This window comes from Pelodiscus sinensis, chromosome 5, assembly GCF_052426305.1.
Source record: "Pelodiscus sinensis isolate ZL-2025 chromosome 5, ASM5242630v1, whole genome shotgun sequence".
Classification (NCBI taxonomy): domain Eukaryota; kingdom Metazoa; phylum Chordata; order Testudines; family Trionychidae; genus Pelodiscus; species Pelodiscus sinensis.
In genome coordinates this window covers 39,599,546-39,612,500 of record NC_143056.1, presented here as the reverse complement: position 1 = coordinate 39,612,500, position 12,955 = coordinate 39,599,546, and the positions used below count along the sequence as shown (strand labels likewise).

General features: G+C 42.1%; 1 protein-coding gene across 4 annotated transcripts in view; it reads right to left on the bottom strand.

The window, feature by feature from the left end:
• The window catches only part of LOC142829096 (uncharacterized), a 69,981-nt gene extending 60,076 nt beyond the window's left edge, over window positions 1–9,905 (bottom strand). For all 4 annotated transcript variants that reach the window (XR_016349608.1, XR_016349609.1, XR_016349610.1 and 1 more), the window contains exon 1: window positions 9,769–9,905. The gene's annotated coding sequence lies outside the window, so the exon portion shown is untranslated. The remainder of the gene's footprint in view (window positions 1–9,768) is intronic.
• Window positions 9,906–12,955: the final 3,050 nt, after the last annotated feature.

Genomic DNA, 12,955 nt, shown 5'->3' with positions numbered 1-12,955 from the left:
AATGAACCTTACTCCTCATGGAATGAGGTTTACAGAGATGTTGAAATAGCAAGCCCATTATATTTTGAAATAACAGGCACACTCAAAAGACACAGAATAGCTATTTCAGGATACCTGAGGTACATAGAATTTGTGAGCCTAAAATAAATACACAAAAGTACCATGGCGGGAAAAATGTATTTTTTATTTTAAAAAGCTTTAGAACAGAAATGGTCCTGAGCCTTGAAGGCTTATATTTGACTTTCCTCCCAGTTTGTTTGAGCCCATTTCTTATTTTAAGCTGCAGGATTTCTAACCATCAGAAAAGCTTCACTTCATTTTGGGAAATATGTGTTAATGTTGTTTTCAGCTCATGCAGCCTGCTGATTCCAGGAACCTTGTCACCTAGATTTACTTGACGTGCTGCTAGCAAATAACAATGTGGAAGAGAGTCAAGAGAATATATGTATTCTTGATAACGGCCAAGCCCTGCCCGCCAGCTTTAATAACAGAAAAATGATTACACAAGTCTAGTAAATCTGCTGGCACTCAACAGCTGGAATGGGCCCAGCTTTACCTTCTGTCCTATGTTTGAAGCCAGAACTTTAAGAAGACCAAAAATCCCAGTGTTGATATTAACTGAGATTTCTTGAAGCTCTATTACCCCCATTAGACTAAATACATAAAATCCAAACCTTCATCATTATAAAAGAGACAGCTGGATAAGTAGCCACAGAGCAACACTAGGGAGGATGCTGAATTTTGTAAATGCACGATGATGTACCAGGAGCTTAATAACATGGCAGAGTAAGAAGTTGTGGTGGCCCCTTGCACCTTAGTCATATAACGCTGAGACATGGGGACCCTCAGATAGTAGTATAGGCATAGCTGAATCTGACTGACTTTGCAGCCACAAAGAAACACTGACTGAGAAAGAGAGAGAGAGAGAGAGAGAGAGAGAGAGAAGGGGGGATCTTAGGAAGGATTTGTCAACAAGGATCTCACTCTGAGCTGATGGTCTTTAACCATTTATATATTTGAGAAAGAGAACTATCCTTGCTCACAGACCATAGAAATTATAGATGAAAATGAACTTTTAGGTCAGGCAGGACATCTTTCTACAATGCAGGATTGATCCCTACAGTACATGTAGATTCCACATTGACAGGTGCCTTAAACATACCAAAGAGAGATGAATAGATGGATGGCAGACAGATACTGTATTTTTATTATCTTCTTCAATCGCATTTTGAAAGTTCTAAGCAATGGGGATTACACCACTACACTTGAAATATATATCTTACAGTCAGGATAACTTCCTGACATTGTCTGATTTTCCATTTACTCATATTAATATCATATCCACCATCCCAAAGAATTCTTTCTGCCACTTAAGTATTTGCTTACTGTTGTCCTTCCATTTTGGGGTCCCTTAGCCTAGGTAGGCAGATTTAGCTCTTTAATACATCACACCCAAGGTATCTGAACTCTCATCTCTCTTTAAGAGTGAGCTCCCTAAAAGTTGTTCTTACACAGAGCTGGTTTTGGGGGGGGGTGTGAAAAGCCTGCAGCCCTTGGTCCTCTTGGAACTACAATTGTAAAGAACAATCTCAAGTTGGTTGGTTATTTCGTTTTTCAAATAAGTTCCCAGGATTTTTCCTTGTGAAGATAGCCTTGAAAATGTGGCAAAACAAACTGGTCCTCAGCAATTCTGAAAAATCAGTCATTTAAGTGCCTAAACAGAAAGCACAAGGCCTAACTAGGTTCGACGGGGACAGGTGAGCAAAGCCCACAGGTAAGTGCTGAATGTGCGGGACTGGGAGATGGGTTGGAAATGGGGGGGGGCTACGGCCTATAAAGGCAAGGAGAAAGGAGGGTCAGGGCACAACAGGGAGGCAAGATCAAATCAGTATCTTAGATGCCTATATACAAATGCAAGAAGTATGGGTAATAAGCAGGAAGAACTGGAATTGCTAACCAATAAATACAACTATGATATCATTGGTATTACAGAAACCTGGTGGGATGGGACGCACGATTGGAATGTTGGTATGGAAGGGTACGGCTTGCTCAGGAAGGACAGACAGGGAAAAAAGGGAGGAGGGGTTGCCTTGTATATTAAAAATGTACACACTTGGACTGAAGTGGAGATGAACGTAGGAGATAGCTGTGTAGAGAGTCTCTGGGTTAAGCTAAAAGGGGTAAAAAAAGAGGGTGATATCATGCTAGGAGTCTACTACAGGCCACCTAGTCAGGTGGAAGAGGTGGATGAGGCCTTTTTTAAACAATTAACAAAACTATCCAAAGCCCAAGATTTGGTGGTGATGGGGGACTTCAACTATCCAGACATATGTTGGGAAACTAACACAGCGGGGCACAGGCTATCCAATAAGTTTCTGGACTGCATTGGAGACAACTTTCTGTTTCAGAAGGTTGAAAAAGCTACCAGAGGAGAAGCTGTTCTGGATTTGGTTTTAACAAATAGGGAGGAACTAGTTGAGAACTTGAAAGTGGAAGACAGTATAGGGGACAGTGATCATGAAATAATAGAGTTCATGCTCTTAAGGAAAGGTAGAAGGGAGACCAGCACAATTGAGGTATTGTATTTCAGGAAGGCAGATTTTGATAAGCTCAGAGAACTTGTAGGTAAGGTCCCATGGGAAGCAAGACTGAAGGGAAAAACAACTGAGGAGAGTTGGAAGTATTTCAAAGGGACGTTGTTAAGGGCCCAAAAGCAAACAATTCCGCTGTGTAGGAAAGATAGAAAATATGGCAAAAGACCAGCTTGGCTTAACAAGGAGATCTTGCATGATCTCAAAATAAAAAAGGAGTCCTATAAAAAATGGAAACTAGGACAAATAACAAAGGATGAATATAGGCAAGCAACACGGGAATGCAGGGGAAAGATTAGAAAGGCAAAGGCACAAAATGAGATCAAACTAGCTACAGGCATAAAGGGAAACAAGAAGACCTTTTATAAATACATTAAAAGCAAGAGGAAGACCAAGAACAGGGTAGGCCCACTGCTTAGTGAAGAGGGAGAAGCAGTAACTGGAAACTTGGAAATGGCAGAGATGCTCAATGACTTCTTTGTTTCGGTCTTCACCGAGAAGTCTGGAGGTGTGCCTAACGTAGTGAATACAAGCAGAGAGAGGGTAAGTTTAGAAGATAGGATACACAAAGAACAAGTTAAAAATCACTTAGGAAAGTTAGATGTCAGCAAGTCACCAGGTCCTGATGAAATGCATCCCAGGATACTCAAGGAGCTGATAGAGGAGGTATCTGAGCCTTTAGCTATGATTTTTGAAAAATCATGGCAGACGGGAGATTCCAGAAGACTGGAAAAGGGCAAATATTGTGCCCATCTATAAAAAGGGGAATAAGAACAACCCAGGAAACTACAGACTGGTCAGTTTAACGTCTGTCCCAGGGAAGATAATGGAGCAGGTAATTAAGGAAATCCTATGCAAACACTTGGAAGGTAATAAAGTGATAGGGAATAGCCAGCATGGGTTTGTGAAGAACAAGTCATGCCAAACTAATCTGATAGCTTTCTTTGATGGGATAACGAGCCTTGTGGATAAGGGAGAAGCGATGGATGTCATATACCTAGACTTTAGTAAGGCATTTGATACGGTCTCACATGATATTCTTATTGATAAACTAGGCAAATATAACTTAGATAGGGCCACGATAAGGTGGGTGCATAATTGGTTGGATAACCGTAGTCAGAGAGTTGTTGTTAACGGTTCTAAATCCTGCTGGAAAGGGATAACAAGTGGAGTTCCTCAAGGGTCTGTTTTGGGACCCGTACTGTTCAATATCTTCATCAATGATGTAGATATTGGGATAGAGAGTACGCTTATTAAGTTTGCAGATGATACCAAACTGGGTGGGGTTGCAACTTCTTTGGAGGATACGGACATAATTCAAAATGACCTTAGCAAGTTAGAGAAATGGTCAGAGGTAAACAGGATGAGGTTTAATAAAGAGAAATGCAAAGTTCTCCACTTAGGAAGGAACAATCAGTTCCATACATACAAGATGGGAAGCGACTGTCTAGGAAGGAGCATGGCGGAAAGGGATCTAGGGGTCATAGTGGACCACAAGTTGAATATGAGTCAACAGTGTGATGCTGTTGCAAAAAAAGCAAATATGATTCTAGGTTGTATCAACAGGTGTGTTGTAAGCAAAACTCATGAAGTCATTATGCCACTCTACTCTGCACTAGTTAGGCCTCAGCTGGAGTACTGTGTCCAGTTCTGGGCGCCACATTTCAAGAAAGATGTGGAGAAATTGGAAAGGGTACAGAGAAGAGCGACAAGAATGATTAAAGGTTTAGAGAACATGACCTATGAAGCCAGGCTTCATGAACTGGACTCGTTTAGTTTGGAAAAAAGAAGATTAAGGGGGGACATGATAGCGGTTTTCAAATATCTAAAAGGGTGTCACAAGGAGGAAGGAGAAAATTTGTTCCTCTTGGTTTCTGAGGACAGGACAAGGAGTAATGGGCTTAAAGTGCATCAGGGGAGGTTTAGATTGGACATTAGGAAAAAATTCCTAACTGTCAGGGTGGTCAAATATTGGAATAAATTGCCAAGGGAGGTGGTGGAATCTCCCTCTCTGGAGATATTTAAGAACAGGTTAGATAGACATCTGTCAGGGATGGTGTAGACAGAGCTTGGTCCTGCCTTGAGGGCGGGGGGCTGGACTCGATGACCTCTTGAGGTCCCTTCCAGTCCTATTATTCTATGATTCTATGATTCTAACTTTGGACACGGACAGGCCCACCAATGGGCAGGACAACGAGACAGTTGACCTAGGGCCCACTGATTGAAAAGGTCTCTGGACTCCTGGCTACCACCACTGTTACTTCAGGAGCAACAGCATCTGGAGTCCTGCTCCCTTTAAATCACTGCTGATAGGATAGGAGGTACTGAGGACTGGCTGCCTCAGCCCCACCCCTTCTCTCACCTTGACCAAGGAGCTGGCAAGTCTGTCCATCCTTCTGGACTCTGACATTTGAATATAATGCCATTAACTTCTCAGCCTTTTTTCATTAAATCATGGAATCACAGGATTAGAAGAGACTGCAAAAGTCATCCAAATGAACCTCCTGCCAAGGTGCAGGATTTGTTATGTCTAAACCATACAAGACAGATCACTATCCAGTCTCCTTTTGAAAACATCCAGAAAAGGAGCTTCCACGATCTACCTAGACAGTCTCTTCTGTTGCCCTTACAGTTAGGAAGTTTCCCCCAAGATTTAATCTAAATCTGCTGTACAGTAGTTTAAACCCATTTCCTTTTGCTCTTCCTCTGTGGCAAGAAAGAACAACTATTCTCCATCTTTTTCTGGCAGCCTTTCAAAGCTGCTATTATGTCCTCCCTTAATCTCCTCTTTTCCAAATTAAACATACCCAGTTCCTTCAGCCATTGCTCATCTGGTTTGCATTCCATCTCTTTGATCATCTTTGTCACTTGGATCTGGATCCTTTCCAGTTTCTGTACATACTTTCTATACATTGGTTACCAACATTGGACGCAGCACTCCAGCGAAGCACCAAACAGAGCAGTACTATCATCTCCCAGAAGTTTTGTGCTAGGCCTCTGTTAATGCAACTTAAAACTGCATTTACTTTTTTTTTCAACAGTATCACATTGCTGAATCATGTTGAGGCTGTGATCCACAACTCTCAGACGTTTAACTAGACTGGCAGCAGCATTGCTATCTCCCATTCTGCATTTGTTTTTTCTTCCTACAGCGCCTTACATTTGTTTTGCTTGAATTTTATTGTGCCACCTATAGCCCAGTTCTCCATTTTATCAGGATCCTTTTGAATTTTACCACCAAAAGGTTGGCAACCTCCTGTTCCCCAGCTTTGCAAATTTGATCAATATGCTCTCTATTCCTACAACCAGCTTATAATAAAGATATTAAACAACTCTGGACCCAGAAAGATCACTGTGGATCCCCCAATCTGACATCATTCCACTAATAGTTATTCTTTCTCTGCAGTTGTTTAACCAGTTATTTATTCAGTTAATAGTAGTTCTGTCAAGCTCTCATTCCTCCAGCTCACTTATCAGAATGTCATGGGAGAATGTTTCTCTGTAGAAGTGAAATAATAATTTTACTTCTGTTGCAAAGAGATGGTACAATTATTAATTATTGTGCAGCTTTGTATAAACATGAGCACTAGTAGTCCACAAAGGGAAGCTTGAACATGTCTATGTATGTTCTAATCCACTGTAACATATTTATTGTGAGAAACAGGTGGGCTCTCAAGGGTTAAGAAACTGGCACATAGCAAATGCATCCTATTTGTTTGTGTATCACAATGTTTATAATATTTTCTATTGAAGAGCATACTGGGAAGAGACACCAGGTGCTCCAGGCCTCTTCTGTTCCACAATTAGTAGCAAGCCATGCATAGAGAACAATTACTTTGTCCCAGAGTGATTTGGCTCTCCAGGCTAAAGAGCCGGTAAGCTGGCTGAGAGCAGCTCCAATAATCAAACACACAGCTGGCTATTCAGAGCTTGAAGGACTTGACTCCAGCCTAGAAACAGTATGTCCAGCCTTGAGCATTCAGAAAGGCTTGGAGGTAAGTACTAGGGAGAGAGAGAAAAGGTGGGTATTATATTGCATAGCCATCTGCTCCAATTAGTTGAAATAATCAACTCTAATAATTACTTAAAGAGGCAGCTCTTTCTCTAGTGGTTCTGGAACTAGGAGTCCTGACTTCAGTTCCCATCTCTGCCACTAATTCACTGTTTAACTCTGAGGTGGGGGGCGGGAGGAGACTCTCTACTCTGTGCCTAGTTATTCCCATTTTGAGGAAGGGTAATATTCAGTAATTTAATCTGTCTCTTATCACACTCATCTCCAGCTAACTGAAGATCTCTGGAAAAGCTCACTTTTTGGCTTTAGAAAGTATCTCCTAGAATAAGCATCTTATTATTTATGATACTTATTGCCACATGTTGCAGCAAAACCATTTTGATTAATTATGCCTACATGAAGGCCCCTATTCCATTCTCTTAGTAGGGACTTCCACAGCTGTATTTGCCTGTTACTAGAGAAGCCCTATCTTCAATCCTAAGAGTTCCACCCTTGCTATTGTCCATTCCATTGTTCCGATGTTCACAGCTGTCAATAATCCTCATTAGAGACACAGGCATTCTCTGAAGCGTCCCACACGCAGTCACCCTGAAGGCTGGGCCTGGGATCAAGTGCCTTGAATATATGAGTTTGAAGATAGCTGAAGTATGGGAGTGACATTTGTGAGGACCTTTGTTGCAGAGTTCCAGCACTTCTAACCGGTTAGAGTTCTTTCCAAGGCTGTCGTTTTAAGTCCCATTGATGGGCCACAGTGGAAAGTAGGCCAGATCAGAAGTTTACAGCACACAATGGCAGTATACTGGGGAGAGGTGTGCCATGAAACTTCTCCTTCATATCTTTTAATTTGAGATTTGAAGTTCCTGTTCTTCTCAACTTTCTCAACAGGCAAGTCTGTGTTTATACAATCTGCCTTGTGTGAAGTGTAGTACATAGTCATGCTGCACCAGAAGCACTCAAGAGAAGGAACTATGAAATTGCCTCCTTGCAGTGTACTCCTTCCCCACAGCAAAATACTACATTTCCTGCTTTCTCAGCAACACCAGATAATGCTGTGGGGACAGGAGAGGAGCCAAAGCTCTGGCTACTCCCCACTCACTTGGTCAGGTACAAATAGTGGGTGCACAGCACCAGTTTATCCCTCAGTATCCAGAAGAATGCTCACTTCTCCTTATGCCTCTGTGTGGGCTGCCCACAATCCAACCCATAGTTACTGAATAGTAATGCTACCAGAGATGATGGGCAACTATTTCTAAAATGATAAACTTAAAAAACAACAAATGGCCTGGTAGCACTTTATAGACTAAATGGTCATCTGAAGAAGTGGGCTGTGCCCACGAAAGCTCATGATACCATCTACATGATTTGTTAGTCTATAAAGTGCTACCAGACCATTTGTTGTTTTTAAGTCTATCCTGTACAGACTAACTCAGCTACCCCCTGAAGCTTATATTTAAAATGGTCATTTTGATCCTGATGGCAGAGACTGTGCTATCAGATGCTGACAGACTCAGGAGTTTGATTCTGAGCTCATGCAGATTCAAATCAGAGTAGCTCCAGTGAAGTCAAGAGAGTTACACTGGCTTCGAATTAGAGTAACGAAGAGGCAAATTTGAATTTAGCACTTTGTCCTTATACTCTTTTCTTCTTCATACAGCTATGGAGTGTGTGTGTGTGTGTGTGTGTGTGTGTGTGTGTGTTTTATTTTTTCCCCTCTAGCTTGCAAAGCAGACTGTTTCAGTCTTGTCCTATTAGGATTTTTCTGGTCACCTTTTGATTAGCAGCATTGTTGAGATTTTGCTGCACAAATCCCCATTATTTCTGAGCCTTTCTGCCAGCCTCTAAAAAACAATAATAGTCAGTCCACTCACTAATAACATCTAGCAACCAATAATTCCTCCCCAGCCTGAGTGTAAATCAGACAATGTAGAGTATGCTGTTCCTTTGTGGCAAACAGCACAATGCAATAAAACCTAACCTTAAAGCATTGGGACTTGGGAATGAGTCATATGTTCAAAGTAATACACATTGCTCTCCTTTACTTATTAAACCCATCAGAAGATGAAGGCAGATTGGATTCTGGCTATTAGCAGCAAATTCTTGATGTTAAATAAATTAGAGCATCACACCCTCCCCTTGGTAAAATCTAACCACAAGGCAAGGCACCACAAGAGGGGCGTTTATGAAGAAATAACCTCCCAGGAGAAGCAAAGACTTAGCATGTTTGAGGAGATCCCAGTATGCTCTGAGCTGCAGCTCTGGAAATAACGAAGAGAAAGCTGGGAATAGATGAAGCATGAAAGGACCAGATCCTTTGCTAAGTGGGCATTAGAGCACAGTCAAAGAAAAGCTAGATGTCCATGCACCAACACTGCACTTGCACAGGACTTCCAGGGTGGGTGGCTGGGTAGGTGGATGAGGCAGCTGCTGAAGGAAGAAGTGGGGTCAGAGAAACAAAACACACACCCAAAACTCCATCCCAGAGGCAGAAAGTGGGCAGGATGGGGCATTGTATGTGGAGTGCTCTGCCTGCATACTGTAGTGAGAGCCAGTAAGGGGAGCTGGCATAGTCCTGCTGGACAGGAGTGGCTGCAGCATTAATGTAGGTGGACTTGTTCTCCACCACCACCCCCTGGATCCTCCCATCCTCCAGAAGCAGGACATTACCCTCCGCAGGGGTTCCCAACCCCAGTGTGAGGGGGGAATCCAGTTGCTATAGTACACAGGGCCCCCAATTTTTTAATCCAGCTCTGGATCTGACCTAGCTTGCTTATGTCTCCTCAAGCTGGAATTTACACCTCCAGCTCAGCATAGGAGCACCCAGAAAGAATAAGGGATTTACCCAAGGTCACACTGAGTCTGTGGCTGAGCAAGGAGCTGAGTCTAGGCCTAGCTTTCTGTAGTATTATTGTTGTTGTATCAGACCCAGGTGAAATTTTTCAGCTGAAACTTTTTTTCTACCCAAAATGCAGATTTCTATCCACCAAAACATTTTGCAAATTTGGGTAAATTTCAGTGATTTGTTCTGATTGAAACAAAAAAAGAAAGTCAGTTCTGAAATGTCAGTGAAATAGTTAGGTGCTAGACTTACAAGGGATAGTTAGGTGCCATCTACAAAGTCAAGCAAGAAGCAATGCTCCTTTTTGTACCCCATAGTTAGGTACTTACCTGGAAGGGAGATGACTCAGGTTCAAATCCCCACTCTGATGCAGGGACTTGAATACAGGTTTTCACTTCTTGAGAGGTGCTTGCCTTAACCCCCAGGCTAGCGGCTAGTCTGGGTTAGGCTCTGCTCTCAACCTCTCCTTTTAAAGCTATTCCATATTGTGTATTTTGTGTGACATCCAAGTGTCTCCCCTCCTGGGTGAATGCCCTATCCACCAGGATCTGGAGTCAGGCTCACTCACTTTGTCTGGCCCAATGAAATTTTTCCAGCTTTTTAAATCTGCCAAAACCCCCAAAGATGTTTGGTTTTGGTTTGACCCAAGTTTTTCCAACTATAGCACAATCAGTTATTTGCCCTGCTGAAGTTGCATCTCAGTTTGTCTGGGATCCCTTTTATCACAATTCTGAAAGTTTGGATGTGACCAGTGTTTGTTATTTTTGCCTTAATCTCCATTTCGTACAGCGATAGCTGAAACTAGGTGAGGTTGTGATTTTGCAAAACCTCTTCAAGTAAAACCAAAAGCAGGAGTGGTGGGATCTTGGTCCTATTTAATCAAAAACCCTAAACTATTGGGGTGAACTCTGTGGAAATCTGGTTACTTAATAAGGTATCTAAATGGGAGCAGGGCTCTTTTGAAAATCTGTCCTATAGCATAGAAAGGGTTTTGGAATTCTTGGGGGGAGGTCAAAGCAATGTAGGATTTAAGAGTGCCATTTCCTGTCCCCCTTCTCTTCCCTCTCTCCCCCCCAAAAGAACACTCAAGAAACCAGTTTGCTTAAGAGCTATTTAAAAATGTAGTAAAAGTAGAGAAAGGGATACACTGAAAAATGTATATTCCTTACAAATACAAAACCTCAGAAGACAAACAATGGGTCTTGGGCCAGTGTGTAACTCCAGATCTTCCAGTACGGTTTGATTTTCTACCAAATTTGAACTGCTTTTCCAATGCACTGTTTACCCACTTTTGGATCAGGACTATGACATTTGTACTTGCTCTGCTCTCTTATCTAAATAGTGCTTGACATTGGAAGCTGTTTTGGGAATTTTTCAACAACACATTTTTCTCGTCAGAAAATGCCAGTTTATGAAACTGAAACTGTTTTCAGTTTTGATTAATTTCACATTTCATAAACCATTCTTCCCCAAAATTATTGACTTGTCCACTGCAGGTCTTCTCCCAGAGGGTGAAAGAACCTGACCATGTTTAGTTATTTGCACTGAATGGCTTCAGCACAGGCCTCCATTTAAGCAGGGGGGCCAGAACTCTGTGGGCCTTCTAAAGTTTCTCCAAATGGTGGAAACTGAAAGGAAATTCACAAACCCCAAACTCATTTGAGGGTATCCCCACTTCCTGGGGCACCCCAAAAAGGGAGATAGAAAGTTCAGAGTGCTGCCAACAATATAGCACCGACATTGTGAGTTTTAAGAAATCGACCTGGCTGGGCTTTTAAGTCCATCTGGCTTACTTTGGTATTCGCTGCACTCTCCACAGGGTCAAGGTGCAAGTCTTCTGGCTGGGAGTGTCCTCACAACTTCAGGATTCACTCCTACAGCCTGCTGCTTAGAGTAAACCTGCTCCTGTTCCCTTCAACTTCAGTTTCCTTCCTACTATACCTGGTGGGAAGGGTGGGGCTAATCCTGCCTCCAGGGCCTTTCTGGCACCTTCCTCATCAGTGTGGGGTATGTACGTCCCATCACAGTTACGTTTTGACACTTTTGGGTGTTGAAATAACTGTTTGGACATGTCAGTTAATTTATAGTAAAAAATTAAAGGTGAAAAACAAAGAAATGTTTGCTCTTTTAAAACCATTCTGATAAAACCTTGCCTTAACTTTAAATGTCCTGCCTTGTATAATATGACCTCTTTCTCAAAAGCAGGGAGCAGGAATTGGGGCCTATTAGTTCCCATGGAAACAGGAGTATTTCCACACAAATATCATTGGATTTGCTGCCGAAGACATTGAAATGAACTCCCAGATAAGCACATGTAATAGAATTACATCAAATTCTGGCACTGTCATGTATGAATCTCGATACTGCATGTAAAAGCCTATGAATGGAGAACAGATTCAAGGATAGCAATTTCTGGAGCTCACCCAGCACTAAAATGCTGTAGAACGTGTCAGGTGTTTAGCAACCCACATCAACACTACACAATGGCTCAGGATGGGACAAAGAGGTATAGTATGTCCAACTGAAAATGCAGGTGGAATTTTGGGAGGCAGGGTGGAACTATCAATAAGAATTTAGTAGGACTTCTACTCATGTGAATAGATTAAAAGGGTTCTCTAGTGACTACAAGTCATCAGAGCCTCAGTTTTTCAGTTGATGTGACAGGTGCAACCTCCTAGCATTAAGCTGAGTGTATTAGTTTAATGCTAACAGTATGACTTTATAGGAAAAAAATAAACAAAACAAAGGTGTTCTTAATGCAGTGAGAGAGTTAACTCAGGTTAAAACAGCAGTGAAAGCCTGGCAACTCTGTACCATGAATTAGCAGTTTGAATTTAAACTATAGAAGGGTGCATACATTCAGTGACAAGCTGCTAAACTGCAATAAAAGCTGATCTGCCATGTGAAGACCTATTCTAACTCAGTTCCATCTAGGATCACTAACACCATTACTTTCTTCTGAAGTCTGCATTTTCTTGAGGTCTCCCAAACAGATACACACTGGTTCAATTCTGTTTTGCTAATAAAGACTGTCTTTGCCCAGGTTAGTACAAGTGATAAATTCTTTATAACACAAATGTAGATGTTACCAACAAAAAAGCAGAAGGGTGCTTTGTGACATATTCCCCATACCACCGAGCCTTCTCACCCACTAGCCTCAGCTCCCTCTCACACTATGCTGCTGAGAAAAACTTCAACCCCCCTCCCACTCCTACATTTCCTCCAGCATTCACACACATAGGGACACACCCAGCTGCAGTTACATGCAGGCTCTGACCAGCAGTTTAACAAACTAACAATGCTTTAACTCAGCATTGCTGTGCCCAATGCTTCCATTCCCTGCCACCTAGTGGAATCTACAACCTAAGCTGAGTTAGGTGCTCCAGATGCCTAGATGATGATGCATGAGATTCACAAAATCCAGCAAGCTGAGCAAGAAACCACATAAGCTAGCAAAGAGCACAGTCAGTGCTAGCATAGGTCTGTCCACCAAAGCTGAAAATTATACTTCCCAGC